This window comes from Lagenorhynchus albirostris, chromosome 5 (assembly GCF_949774975.1).
Source record: "Lagenorhynchus albirostris chromosome 5, mLagAlb1.1, whole genome shotgun sequence".
Taxonomy (NCBI): Eukaryota; Metazoa; Chordata; class Mammalia; order Artiodactyla; family Delphinidae; genus Lagenorhynchus; species Lagenorhynchus albirostris.
The window spans coordinates 90,985,682-90,994,104 of record NC_083099.1 but is presented as its reverse complement, the minus strand read 5'-3'; positions in this window follow the sequence as shown (position 1 = coordinate 90,994,104).

The following is an 8,423-nucleotide window of genomic DNA, read 5'->3' as shown; positions in this document are numbered from 1 at the left end:
GACAAAAGAATAGGCACGGCACCTGCACCAGTGGGAGAGAGCTGTGAAGGAGGAAAAGTTTCCGCACACTAGGAAGCCCCTTCGCGGGCGGAGACTGCGGGAGGCGGAGGGGGGAGCTTCGGGGCCGCGGAGGAGTGCACAGCAACAGGGGTGCGGAGGGCAAAGCGGGGACATTCCCGCACAGAGGATCGGTGCCGACCGGCACTCACCAGCCCGAGAGGCATGTCTGCTCACCCGCCGGGGCGGGCGGGGCTGCGAGCTGAGGCTCGGGTTTCGGTTTCGGTCGGAGCGCAGGGAGAGGAATGGGGTTGGCGGCTTGAACATAGCCTGAAGGGGTTAGTGCACCACGGCTAGCCGGGAGGGAGTCCGGGGAAAAGTCTGCACCTGCCGAAGAGGCAAGAGACTTTTTCTTCCCTCTTTGTTTCCTGGTGCGCGAGGAGAGGGGTTTAAGAGCGCTGCTTAAAGGAACTCCAGAGACGGTTGCAAGCCGCGGCTAAAAGCACGGACCCCAGGGACGGGCGGGAGACACTAAGGCTGCTGCTGCCGCCACCAAGGGGCCTGTGTGCGAGCACAGGTCACTATCCACACCCCTCTCCCGCGGAGCCTGTGCAGCCCGCCACTCCCAGGTTCCCGGGATCCAGGGACAACTTCCCCGGGAGAACGCATGGCGGGCCTTAGGCTGGTGCAACGTCACACAGGCCTCTGCCGCCGCAGGCCCACCCCGCACGCAGTGCCACCCCCCGCCCCGGCCTGAGTGCTCCAGAGCCCCCGAATCAGCGGCTCCTTTAACCCCGTCCTGTCTGAGCAAAAAACAGACGCCCTCCAGTGACCTACACGCAGAGGAAGGGCCAAATCCAAAGCTCAGCCCCTGTGAGCTGTGAGAACAAAGAAGAGTAAGGGAAATCTCTCCCAGCAGCCTCAGAAACAGCGGATTAAAGCTCCACAATCAACTTGATGTACCCTGCAACTGTGGAATACATGAATAGACAACGAGTCATCCCAAATTGAGGAGGTGGGCTTCGAGAGCAAGATCTATGATTTTTTTCCCTTTTCCTCTTTTTGTGAATGTGTATGCTTCTGTGTGAGATCTTGTCTGTATAGTTTTGCTTCCACCATTTGTCCTAGGGTTCTATCCGTCCATGGTTTTTAAAAATTTTTTTTCTTAATAATTAATTTTAATAACTTTATTAAACTTTACCTTCTTTCTTTCTTTCTTTCCTTTCCTTCTTTCTTTCTTTCCTTCCTTCCTTCCTTCCTTCCTTCCTTCCTTCCTTCCTTCCTTCCTTCCTTCCTTCCTTCCTTCCTTCCTTCCCTCCTTTAGACAACGAATCATCCCAAATTGAGGAGGTGGTCTCTGAGAGCAAGATTTATGATTTTTTCCCCTTTACCTCTTTTTGTGAGGGTGTATGTGTATGCTTCTGTGTAAGATTTTGTCTGTATAGCTTTGCTTCCAACATTTGTCCTAAGGTTCTAACCGTCCCTTTTTTTTTCTAAATAATTATTTTTTAATTCAATAACTTTATTATACTTTATTTTATTTTACTGTATCTTCTTTCTTTCTGTCTTTTTTCCTTCCTTCCCTCCCTTCTTCCTTCCTCCCTCCCTCCCTCTCTCCTTTCTTTCCTTCTTTCCTTCTTTGCTTCTTTCTTTCCTTCTTCCTTCCTTCCTTCCATACTTCCTTCCCTTCTTTCTTTCTTTCTTTCTTTCTTTCTTTCTTTCTTTCTTTCTTTCTTTCTTTCTTTCTTTCTTCCTTCCTTTCTTTCTTTCTTTCTTTCTTTCTTTCTTTCTTTCTTTCTTTCTTTCTTTCTTTCTTTCTTTCTTTCTTTCTTTCTTTCTTTCTTTCTTCATACTTCTACTAATTCTCTCTACTTTTTCTCCCTTTTATTCTGAGCCGTGTGGATGAAAGGCTCTTGGTGCTCCAGCCAGGTGTCAGGGCTCTCCCTCTGAGGTAGGAGAGCCAACTTCAGGACACTGGTCCACAAGAGACCTCCCAGCTCCACATAATATCAAATGGTGAAAATCTCCCAGAGACCTCCATGTTAACACCCAGCTTCACTCAACGACCAGCAAGCTACAGTGCTGGACAACCTATGCCAAACAACTAGCAAAACAGGAACACAACCCCACCCATTAGCAGAGAGGCTGCCTAAAATCATAATAAGGCCACAGACACCCCAAAACACACCACCAGACGTGAACCTGCCCACTAGAGAGACAGGATCCAGCCTCATCCACCACAACACAGGCACTAGTCGCCTCCACCAGGAACCCTACACAACCCACCTTAGAACCAACCTTAGACACTGGAGACAGACATCAAAAACAGCAGGAACTACAAACCTGCAGCCTGCAAAAAGGAGACCCCAAACACAGTAAGATAAGCAAAATGAGAAGACAGAAAAACACACAGCAGATAAAGGAGCAAGATAAAAATGCACCAGACCTAACAAATGAAGAGGAAATAGGCAGTCTACCTGAAAAAGAATTCAGAAAAATGATAGTGAGGATGATCCAAAATCTTGGAAGTAGAATGGACAAAATGCAAGAAACAGTTAACAAGGACCTAGAAGAAATAAAGATGAAACAAGCAACGATGAACAACACAATAAATGAAATTAAAAGTACTCTAGATGGGATCAATAGCAGAATAACTGAGGCAGAAGAATGGATAAGTGACCTGGGAGATAAAATAGTGGAAATAACTACTGCAGAGCAGAATAAAGAAAAAAAATGAAAAGAAATGAGGACAGTCTCAGAGACCTCTGGGACAACATTAAACGCACCAACATTCGAATTATAGGGGTTCCAGAAGAAGAAGAGAAAAAGAAAGGGACTGAGAAAATATTTGAAGAGATTATAGTTGAAAACTTCCCTAATATGGGAAAGGAAATAGTTAATCAAGTCCAGGAAGCACAGAGAATCCCATACAGGATAAATCCAAGGAGAAATACGCCAAGACACATATTAATCAAATTGTCAAAAGTTAAATACAAAGAGAGCATGTTAAAAGCAGCAAGGTTAACAGCTGATCTTTCAGCAGAAACTCTGCAAGCCAGAAGGGACTCGCAGGACATATTTAAAGTGATGAAGGAGAAAAACCTGCAACCAAGACTACTCTACCCAGCAAGGATCTCATTCAGATTTGATGGAGAAATTAAAACCTTTACAGACAAGCAAAAGCTGAGAGAGTTCAGCACCACCAAACCAGCTTTACAACAAATGCTAAAGGAACTTCTCTAGGCAAGAAACACAAGACAAGGAAAAGACCTATAATAACGAACCCAAAACAATTTAGAAAATGGGAATAGGAACATACATATCGAAAATTACCTTAAATGTAAATGGACTAAATGCTCCCATCAAAAGACACAGATTGGCTGAATGGATACAAAAACAAGACCCTTATATGTGCTGTCTACAAGAGACCCACTTCAGACCCTTATATGTGCTATCTACAAGAGACCCACTTCAGACCTAGGGACACATACAGACTGAAAGTGAAAGTGAGGGGGTGGAAAAAGATATTCCATGCAAATGGAAATTAGAAGAAAGCTGGAGTACCAATTTTCATATCAGACAAAATAGACTTTAAAACAAAGACTATTAGAAGAGACAAAGAAGGACACTACATAATGATCAAGGGATCGATCCAAGAAGAAGATATAACAATTGTAAATATTTATGCACCCAACATAGGAGCACCTCAATACAAAAGGCAAGTACTAACAGCCATAAAAGGGGAAATCGACAGTAACACATTCATAGTAGGGGATTTTAACACCCCACTTTCACCAATGGACAGATCATCCAAAATGAAAATAAATAAGGAAACACAAGCTTGAAATGATACATTAAACAAGATGGACTTAATTGATATATATAGGACATTCCAGCCAAAAACAACAGAATACACATTTTTCTCAAGTGCTCATGGAACATTCTCCAGGATAGATCATATCTTGGGTCACAAATCAAGCCTTGGTAAATTTAAGAAAATCGAAATTGTATCAAGTATCTTTTCTGACCACAATGCCATGAGACTAGATATCAATTATAGGAAAAGATCTGTAAAAAATACAAACACAGGGAAGCTAAACAATACACTACTTAATAATGAAGTGATCACTGAAGAAATCAAAGAGGAAATAAAAAAATACCTAGAAACAAATGACAATGGAGAAACAATGACTCAAAACCTATGGGATGCAGCAAAAGCCGTTCTAAGGAGGAAGTTTATAGCAATACAAGCCCACCTTAAGAAGCAGGAAACATCTCGAATAAACAACCTAACCTTGCACCTCAAGCAATTAGAGAAAGAAGAACAAAAAAACCCCAAAGCTAGCAGAAGGAAAGAAATCATAAAAATCAGATCAGAAATAAATGAAAAAGAAATGAAGGAAACAATAGCAAAGATCAATAAAACTAAAAGCTGGTTCTTTGAGAAGATAAACAAAATAGATAAACCATTAACCAGACTCATCAAGAAAAAAAGGGAGAAGACTCAAATCAATAGAATTAGAAATGAAAAAGGAGAAGTAACAACTGACACTGCAGAAATAAAAAAGATCATGAGAGATTACTATAAACAACTCTATGCCAATAAAATGGAGAACCTGGAAGAAATGGACAAATTCTTAGAAATGCACAACCTGCCAAGACTGAATCAGGAAGATATAGAAAATATGAACAGACCAATCACAAGCACTGAAATTGAAACTGTGATTAAAAATCTTCCAACAAACAAAAGTCCAGGACCAGATGGCTTCACAGGTGAATTCTATCAAACATTTAGAGAAGAGCTAACACCTATCCTTCTCAAACTCTTCCAAAATATAGCAGAGGGAGGAACACTCCCAAATTCCTTCTACGAGGCCACCATCACCTTGATACCAAAACCAGACAAGGATGTCACAAAGAAAGAAAACTACAGGCCAATATCACTGATGAACATAGATGCAAAAATCCTCAAAAAAATACTAGCAAACAGAATCCAACAGCACATTAAAAGGATCATACACCATGATCAAGTGGCGTTTATTCCAGGAATGCAAGGATTCTTTAATATATGCAAATCTATCAATGTGATAAACCATATTAACAAATTGAAGGAGAAAAATCATATGATCATCTCAATAGATGCAGAGGAAGCTTTTGAAAAAACTCAACACCCATTTATGATAAAAACCCTGCAGAAAGTAGGCATAGAGGGAACTTTCCTCAACATAATAAAGGCCATATATGACAAGCCCACAGCCAACATCATCCTCAATGGTGAAAAACTGAAAGCATTACCACTAAGATCAGGAACAAGACAAGGATGCCCACTCTCACCACTCTTATTCAACATAGTTTTGGAAGTTTTAGCCACAGCAATCAGAGAAGAAAAGGAAATAAAAGGAATCCAAATTGGAAAAGAAGAAGTAAAGCTGTCACTGTTTGCAGATGACATGATACTATACATAGAGAATCCTAAAGATGCTACCAGAAAACTACTAGAGCTAATCAATGAATTTGGCAAAGTAGCAGGATACAAAATTAATGCACAGAAATCTCTGGCATTCCTATATACTAATGATGAAAAATCTGAAAGTGAAGTCAAGAAAACACTCCCATTTACAATTGCAACAAAAAGAATAAAATATCTAGGAATAAACCTCCTAAGGAGACAAAAGACCTGTATGCAGAAAATTATAAGACACTGATGAAAGAAATTAAAGATGATACAAATAGATGGAGAGATATACCATGTTCTTGGATTGGAAGAATCAACATTGTGAAAATGACTCTACTACCCAAAGCAATCTACAGATTCAATGCAATCCCTATCAAACTACCACTGGCACTTTTCACAGAAGTAGAATAAAAAATTTCGCAATTTGTATGTAAACACAAAAGACCCCGAATAGCCAAAGCAATCTTGAGAACGAAGAAAGGAGCCTTAGGAATCAGGCTCCCTGACTTCAGAGTATACTATAAAGCTACAATAATGAAGACAGTCTGGTACTGGCACAAAAACAGAAAGATAGATCAATGGAACAGGATAGAAAGCCCAGAGATAAACCCACGCACATATGGACACCTTATCTTTGATTAAGGTGGCAGGAATGTACAGTGGAGAAAGGGCAGCCTCTTCAATAAGTGGTGCTGGGAAAACTGAACAAGTACATATAAAAGTATGAGATTAGATCACTCCCTAACACCATACACAAAAATAAGCTCAAAATGGATTAAAGACCTACATGTAAGGCCAGAAACTATCAAACTCTTAGAGGAAAACATAGGCAGAACACTCTATGACATAAATCACAGCAAGATCCTTTTTGACCCACCTCCTAGAGTAATGGAAATAAATACTAAATAAACAAATGGGAACTAATGAAACTTCAAAGCTTTTGCACAGCAAAGGAAACCATAAACAAGACGAAAAGACAACCCTCAGAATGGGAGAAAATATTTGCAAATGAAGCAACTGACAAAGGATTAATTCCCAAAATTTACAAGCAGCTCGTGCAGCTCAATAACAAAAAAACAAACAACCCAATCCAAAACTGGGCAGAAGACCTAAATAGACATTTCTCCAAAGAAGATATACAGACTGGCAACAAACACATGAAAGAATGCTCAACATCATTAATCATTAGAGAAATGCAAATCAAAACTACAATGAGATATCATCACAAACCAGTCAGAATGGCCATCATCAAAACATCTAGAAACAATTAATGCTGGCGAGGGTGTGGAGAAAAGGAAACACTCTTGCACTGCTGATGGGAATGTGAATTGGTTCAGCCACTATGGAGAACAGTATGGAGGTTCCTTAAAAAACTACAAATAGAACTACCATATGACCCAGAAATCCCACTACTGGGCGTATACCCTGAGAAAACCAAAATTCAAAAAGGATCATGTACCAAAATGTTCATTGCAGCTCTATTTACAATAGCCCGGAGATGGAAACAACCTAAGTGCACATCATTGGATGAATGGATAAAGAAGATGTGGCACATATATACAATGAAATATTACTCAGCCATAAAAAGAAACGAAATTGAGCTATTTGTAATGAGGTGGATAGACCTAGAGTCTGTCATACAGAGTGAAGTAAGTCAGAAAGAAAAAGACAAATATCGTATGCTAACACATATATATGGAATTTAAGAAGAAAAAAAAATGTCATGAAGGACCTAGGGGTAAGACAGGAATAAAGACACAGACCTACTGGAGAACGGACTTGAGGATATGGGGAGGGGAAAGGGTGAGCTGTGACAGGGTGAGAGAGAGTCATGGACATATACACACTAACAAACATAAAGTAGATAGCTGGTGGGAAGCAGCCGCATGGCACAGGGATATTGGCTCGGTGCTTTGTGACCACCTGGAGGGGTGGGATGGGGAGGGTGGGAGGGAGGGAGACGCAAGAGGGAAGAGATATGGGAACGTGTGTATGTGTATGACTGATTCACTGTGTTATAAAGCAGAAACTAACACACCATTGTAAAGCAATTATACCCCAATAAAGATGTTAAAAAATATATATATGCAAATCAATCAATGTGATACACCATATTAACAAATTGGAAGATAAAATCCATATGGTCATCTCAATAGATGCAGAAAAAGCTTTCGACAAAATTCAACACCCATTTATGATAAAAATCCTCCAGAAAATAGGCATAGAGGGAACTTATCTCAACATAATAAAGGCCATATGTGACAAACCCACAGCCAACATCATTCTCAATGGTGAAAAACTGAAACCATTTACTCTAAGACCAGGAACAAGACAAGGTAGTCCACTCTCACCACTATTATTTAACACAGTTTTGGAAGTTTTAGCCACAGCAATCAGAGAAGAAAAAGAAATAAAAGGAATCCTAATTGGAAAAGAAAAATTAAAGCTGTTTGCAGAGGACATGATACTATACATAGAGAATCCTAAAGATGCTACTAGAAAACTACTAGAGCAAATCAATGAATTTCATATAGTAGCAGGATACAAAATTAATGCACAGAAATATTTTGCATTCCTACATACTAGGGATGAGAAATCTGAAAGAGAAATTAAGGAAACACTCCCATTTACCATTGCAACAAAAAGAATAAAATACCTAGGAATAGACCTACCTAAGGAGACAAAAGACCTGTATGCAGAAAACTATAGGACACTGATGAAAGAAATTAAAGATGATACAAACAGATGGAGAGATATACCATGTTCTTGGATTGGAAGAATCAACATTATGAAAATGACCATACTACCCAAAGCAATCTACAGATTCAGTGCAATCCCTATCAAACTACCAATTGCATTTTTCACAGAATTAGAACAAAAAAGTTCACAATTTGTATGGAAACACAAAAGAACCTGAATAGCCAAAGCAATCTTGAGAACGAAAAACAGAGCTGGAGGAATCAGGCTCCCG